General features: G+C 35.2%; 1 long non-coding RNA gene across 1 annotated transcript; it reads right to left on the bottom strand.

Moving 5' to 3' along the window:
- Positions 1–3,162: 3,162 nt before the first annotated feature.
- LOC111085103 lies at positions 3,163–5,161 on the bottom strand. Its single transcript, XR_002609956.1, has 2 exons — positions 4,631–5,161; positions 3,163–3,469 (listed from the first exon to the last, which is right to left on the bottom strand). It is a non-coding gene; the product is annotated as an uncharacterized LOC111085103 (long non-coding RNA).
- Between the last annotated feature and the right edge of the window lie 2,337 nt (positions 5,162–7,498).

Here is a 7,498-nt window from a genome sequence, read left to right as displayed (position 1 = left end):
GTGATGAATTTCTCGAATGATCATGAATTATCGGGAAGACCGAGTTTATTCAGAACGCCCTCTTTTTTAGTATATAAGCCTGGCAGATGAAGCCTGCGGGATTGAATTGAATGAAGAGAGTTTCGGGTAATTTGCGATTCTGTTTCGAGCTAGTGTGTGTTTTGTTATCGAGATTGTGAATCGCTGTGATTTATAACGTGTATTTTAAAAGTAGTTAATTTAATGTGACGAGAAACGTAGTGATTGTGAAATTACTGTGTACTAAAAGTTTGTATCAAGAAAGAATAAACTGGTTTAATCCAGAAAGGACTTGTATCGCTGAAGTTCCTCGGAAAGAATTTCTACCGGAAATTAACAAACAAGCAGATAGGCAACTATAAGATATGAAATAAAAGGTCTCCATAGAAAATGCAATATGTGATATTCATTAACACATAAGGTAGACAATACGGAATGTCTAGTGCTATGCAAGATAGGTAATACATGATTTTCAGGCACAAATACATTGTTAGGCTGTAAATGGTTTTCTTGGAGACTTATGAAATATGTTATACACAGGGGAAGTGAGGTACCATGGCCTCTTTTTAAACAGCCACTCCAGTATATAATAATTCATAACGTTCTGTCATCTAGGGTGAATATAAATAACTATTGTTCACGTGACCTCTTGCATAAGCACACAAGCAGACGGGTCACGGGAGAGGAAGTGAATGATCATTACATGATTTAAGTATTTTGTTTTTTAACAACTTCGATGTAACTTAAGCTCGTCGATTTTTTTTATGGTATTAAAGCATATATTTCAGATGATTTCATTTTGATGTATATTTACATATTTCTTCAATGGGCTTTGGCCTCAAAATACATTATTGTCCCACACTAGTACCCACGTTGTCACATGCCATTGTCGTATATAATGCACATTCTTTCAACACCTAAAAAAGGCCTTCGTACAATTAATGTTTTTAAATAAAAATAATGTATATAATAAAACAGGATATATTTTAAAATATTTGTAAACACCCAAGATAACAAATACAGCAAAGCACTTTTTTAGTGACACATAGAACAGGTAAGACAGCCTCCTTTGTTAAAACGGCTGCCCCTGTATATTACCAGTTATAACGCGCTGTCTCTAGAGTGAATTACCCGTAAAAATTCTTTCCGAAGAACTTCAGTGATACAAGTCCTTTCTTAAATAAAACTAGTTTATTCTTTCTCAATACAACTTTGCAATACACTTAATTTCCACAGTCATTTTAACTTAAACACACGCTATAATTCTCAACGAACGATTCACGCACTTTACTTACTACCGCGCTTGACTCAATTGCTCGCCTATATCTTCAATCTCTCTGTCTGCTATTTCCCGTTCCGATTGATTGTCGGTCTTATATATACATAAATAGAGGGCGCATAGAGAAGACTAGAGTTGCCACGAACAGACAAGATCCTTCTAGAATCTCATGACGTGTTACTAGCGTCACGTGACTTACGCTGTCGTAACAATGTGTATGTACATGTATAAACTAGCAGACTTTGTTCTTCTGTAATCAGCAATACTTAATATATGATGTTAGTTCTGGCCACATTGTATCTAATACCCCAACTTTGTGGTACGTGTAATTTGACTTGACTTGTTTTCATGAATTATTTCTTCGCAGTAGCTGTTTCTTATGTATTAGCATTTCGAGTGTGGATAGCTTTTGCAAAGATGTTGACATATTTAAATACTTCATTGTAGTATCATGAATTCATAGGTGCCAACTTGTCAAGAACTTTGGGGGTACAATAAACGGCGAGTCTTTCTTTATCCATATAAAAAATTACCAAATTGAAAAAAAACGAAGAAATATGTATATATGTAAAAATGAGTTCACACCCTTCCTTATTATGCCTATCTTAAAAACTAGATTAACATATCCAAATAATAAAGGTCAGCACAAGTATAATCTACATCACCATTCATGTTACGTTGACAAGTATGCGAACATCGTTAAAATAACCTAACTGAAACTCCAACATCTAGAGATAAAAAAACAATAGGTTTATATTACACCATGCCAATCAGTTGAGAAAGGTTTTATAGGTGAAACCGGAAGAAATATTGACACGAAAAAAACACACAAAAAAACATTAAATATAGAAATACAAATAACGCAATTTTTCTTCTTATGGAAGATTCTGGCAATCAAATCGATTGGAAGTCAATAAGAATTTTACATACGACAGATGATTGGATTAAAAAAGATTAATTGTTGAAAAGTTCCACAAATAAAAGTCTGCATAATGTCAACACCTCCCAAGGTCACCTTGAGCTAAACAGCTTCTTTAACTCCTAAAATATCGAAGTCTCAAGATCACGTAGGTGTTGTTGACCAGTTTCCTGCCAGATGACGACGTGAGATTGAAGAGGACGCACGGATGTTTCGAAACTACTTTCTTTAGTCTCAAGATTACTGACTGTTTGTTCCATTTGCTGTGGTTTTTCACAAATCATGCTAACATTCTAATCATATGACTACTGTACATACGTTACTACCACACTAATTAGCGAAAGTTGTTGGGATCGCAATGATACGACAGCTATTTATATTATCAGTACCGTAACATATTGCATGTAGGATTTATTTTTGGGGGAATATACCCTAGAATTAATATTACCGGGTAAAATACCCCCTCCATGTTTTCGCTAACTTGGCGCTAATGATTAAAATGTTATTCTCTGTACGGCTGAACTAATTGCCCTACCCTACTTACTAGTATCAAGACACACGGTAGTGTGTGTTGCACGCCAAAAAAACAAAACAAAACATAAGAAAAACAACCTCCAGGACACATTGAGTATAGAATGGATGCTGTTTTAATCTAATAATATGAGATTTGTTTTACACACTTCAATCACTACTTACAAAATAACGATTTAGAGAATTGTGTAATGGTATATTTGTGTTTTCCTCCCAAAATTTAGTGATTCATGTATTTGTATATAAGCACAAAGCTGCTTAATAGACTGTTTATGCAGTGCCTATGGCAGGGACCGAGTCTGAAATTTAAAGTTATAAGCCCCTAAGCTTACCATTGAGCCACCGAATTACATTCAGTGACTCAAAACAATATTTTTTTTATTAATCTTTATTATATGAAATATCTAAACATACATTAATTCAAAAACTTTATTCATTAATATTCGGTAACTACAGGAAATATATTTCGTAAAAAGCTGGATAATAGAATTGACGCAATTCAGTTACTGGAAGTACAGAATCTTATGGTTCAGAAGGTTCGAAGCACATAATTTTATGACTCCGATAAATAGAAGTGCAGAATCTTGTGGTTCTGGTAACTGGAAGTGCAGAACTTGTGGTTCAGAAGATTGGAAGTACATAATCTTATGACTCCGATAAATGGAAGTGCCGAATCTTGTAGTCCAGGTTATTAGGAGAATATAAACTTGTGGTGAAGATACCTGGAAGTGCAGAATATTGTATTTAGATGAACTGTTGTTGGTTCTTGATATCGTATAACATTAAAGCTGTTCAAAATCCAAGAATTACAGCAGTACCATACATAGATAGTAGTATTCCAATCCATGTCAAGAAACTATGTTTGAAAAACTGTAACAGTAGGTAAAATATCGCCTGTTGCATATGACACAGACTGGTTCTAAAATCGCGTACGTAAGTATAAAGGCCCGGCATGGCCAGGTAGTTAGGGCGCTCGACTCGCAATCTGCAAGTCGCAGGTTCGAATCCCCGTCACACCAAACATGCTCACCCTTTCAGCCGTGGGGGCGTTATAATGTGACGGTCAATCCCACTATTCGTTGGTAAAAGAGTAGCCCAAGAGTTGGCGGTGGGTGGTGATGACTAGCTGCCTTCCCCCTAGTCTTACACTGCTAAATTAGGGACGGCTAGCGCAGATAGTCCTCGTGTAGCTTTGCGCGAAATTCATAACAAACAAACAAACAAGCTTAAATATAAAGATCTTAATAATAAGACAAGTTACGATGAAATACGAGTCACATAAAAATATCGAAGAAACTTATTTTGGTGAAGGCTTTTAAACCTTTAGCCTCAAACGAATGTGAATAACCTCTCATCCATGGGTGAAATTCAGTCTTTATGACCAGTGTCAGCGTAAAATATTTTGCATCACTATTAAACATAGTACCATAATATAGTTTTTACAGTAGTCATTCTTCTGTCCAACTATAGAACGGATTCACTGGGAAATGGGACGGGGAATGCGTTGTGTGTTGATATACTTGCCTTGAAGACATACTGAGTATTGACATTAAATGTTTCAGAAATTTAACCCTTCTCACACCTTGAACAAGTTTGAGTATATTTTTCTAAAAAACTACTCTATCTTTGTTTCGTTTTTTCGGAGACTATGAATTCACAGACTAATAATTATTAAATATAACTATAATTTTTTCCAGTAATTTGGTATTATTATTATAACATAGAAAAGGTCGGAATGATAGGTCAAAAGCTAGCATTCTTTTTGAATGAAAGTTCTATGACATCATCATATTAACACAAAATAACATTCTTGACTTCATATTTTCGACAGGTAAGTCAATATCATGTTTTACATACATTAATTGGAGTTCAGATTTTCATACCATATATTTTGGTAAATAGCCATATAATCCAGGTAAGGTAAATCATTCAAGGATTATTTCCGGTGGCTTCTTCAGTTTGTGTTGCTTTTTCCTGGATTGCCTCAGTTTCTTGTTGAGCACCATTGTGTGAGAACTGTAGTGGACAGTGACCAGATCCAATGGGTCGTTCCAAGGTAGGATGCGGTCCAGAATAGCAACATTTCGAACGCTTGTGCCATCCAGAAAAGCGTTGCGTTGGGGATGGACTGTGATGAGTGATTCCCTCTCCACAGTGATGTACAGAGGAATTACTCCTAGACCGCTTTTCATGTTTACAAGAATCATTTGTTGGCCCCGAACAATATCTATGGCATTTAATCGCTTTTTTCCAAAGGTGATGATCTGAATGTCGACCTCGTCCGGACCATCCAAATCTACGTCCACAGCCACGATGAGTAGTACGTTCCCTCATTTTAAAATAGTTTTAGTGACGAGAAAATCGGCATGCACTCGAAAATTTGGGTTTGAATAGTAATGATACATAAAACAGTGTCTGGTATTTATACTGGTCGGATTTAGAATTGCCCAATATTGTGTAAGTTTGCATGACTGGGCCCAACGATCGCGTGACACTGAGTTAACTTCTTGCTTGAATCCAGGTGATGCAACATGTAGTGTTACTAGCCTGCAACATTTCTATGAGTCAGTATTTGAAAACGTTACACAATAAATCAAGAGATTACTCATGCTTTAGTCATCGTCATGCAACATACAACATCACGTGAAAATATATATAATAACAAAACGATAATAAAAAAATAGGCTGCAAAAGTTATAGAAAATGATTACTATTATTATTGTGTTCCAATATTATAATTTTCGAACTATGAATTAAAAATTAAAGAGATGACCCTTTACTTTCCAACTGTGATGCAACATTTAGTAACTGGATTGTTGTATGTGTTGCATAAGAATAGCGAAACGTTGTTGAGCTTATCGCGTGAGTTCAGTGTCATCATGATAAATGACTCAGTTATTGCGTAAGTGTGAGTAATCACGTCGCATTATTAATCACGTGCTTTGCTGAGCTTTAATAGCTTTTGCAGACACACTATACGTCTTCTCCTTTTGCTTAAAGTAACTTGATTTAATTTAATATTAGAAAAACGTTGATTTCTAATTCATAACGGATGATTTCACGTATAACCATTCTCACTGCTTTCAGTTCTCCTTTCTGTTTAATAAAATCGAGACAATCTGGAAGTTAGAATTGTGGCCTTCACCAATACCGCCCTCTATTGCCCATTGGAACAAATATTATATTGTATCTATGAAATGTATTTTTATATTTATTCGGACGGTTTATTTTTACTTTTAATTCAAATAAGTTTCAAGATTCAGAATATATATCTCACATAAAAATACTCGATGTTTACTAGAAATGTAAGGAGTAAATGAACTGTAATAATACTATAGGTATATAATATAAAATTTGAGATATAACTGGACAAGGGGTGTTGGTAATAGAGAAAATGTCACAATGATCCATAGAAATGTCACAAAATAGGATGATCTAGGGGAGAAAAACCTAAACGAAGACTACACAGTTAGCTGATTATCATTTCAAACAAGCGTTATGAATAGTTTCTATTTTTATCAGTATCTGCAGCACTAAACAACACGTCTTGTATCGCTTTGTTACAACTGTATTCTGTCGAAAATAAGTACAATAAAGTATGATAAAATGGGATTCTTTTCGGAAAATTGGGTCTTGAATAAGAGCTAGGGATTAACTGATATAGTCTTTGAGAGAATTCTAAGAATTCAGAATAGTTTTTCAACATTTTCGCTGAAAATAAATTATTCTGTCCAAGTAAATTGGATGCGTTGTAGTAAACATTTCTTCTCAAGGGTGGCCTGGCATGGCCAGGTGGTTAAGGAGCTCGACTCGCAGTCTGCGGGTCGCAGGTTCGAATCCCAGTCCCACCAAACATGCTCGCCCTTTCAGCCGTGGGGGCGTTATAATGTGACGCTCAATCCCACTATTCGTTGGTAAAAGAGTAGCCCAAGAGTTGGCGGTGGGTGGTGATGACTAGCTGCCTTCCCTCTAGTCTTACACTGCTAAATTAGGGGCGGCTAGCACAGATAGCCCTCGTGTAGCTTTGCGCGAAATTCAAAACAAAACAATTCTCAAGGGTTATGTAAATATGTTAGAATGTAATTTTCAAAGCAGAATATAACAAAATCATTTTCTGAATCAATTTCTTTGTCTATCGAATAATAAATGCACCTTTATTCAATCTAACATAACTACAAGTGTCTTTAAATTAGATGATCGATGTAGACTGGCTATTAATTGTTTTTGTCATCAGTTAAACCTAAAACAGCAGCTAATGAACGTAAGAATATGGTTTCCCTTAGAGTTCCTTTTCTTGATATAAACACAGAACTCATTTAGAATGTGTTATCAGAAATACTGCTATAAACTAATTATTACCTAACATCTGCAAAGTTTAGTACCACATTGCGAATCGGCAATTGGTAGAAGAAGTTTTATTATAACACAACCAACGAGAAGTTACACGATGCGAATGTACTTCTTCTTCTTGTACATATTCTTCCATTGAAAACATATTCAACGTTAGCCTTGCCATCTTAACCACTGAAGATTTGCTAGTATCAACGAAGAAGTCCTAAAAGGAAACGCACAAAACAAACAATTAATAAATCAGTCAATAAAGTTTTTCATAAAATGGAGTAACGACTAAGCCACACCAGGCCCAAGGAACGAAGAGAAATCCTACTTATTGCTTAGCTAATATCGTACACTTTTTAAATTATAAAGACAACACCGTTCATAATATACAATGTATATATATATATATATAT

The sequence above is a fragment of the Limulus polyphemus genome, unplaced genomic scaffold (genome assembly GCF_000517525.1).
Source record: "Limulus polyphemus unplaced genomic scaffold, Limulus_polyphemus-2.1.2 Scaffold237, whole genome shotgun sequence".
Classification (NCBI taxonomy): domain Eukaryota; kingdom Metazoa; phylum Arthropoda; class Merostomata; order Xiphosura; family Limulidae; genus Limulus; species Limulus polyphemus.
The sequence above is the reverse complement of the archived record's forward strand: the minus strand, read 5'-3'. Positions and strand labels throughout refer to the sequence as shown.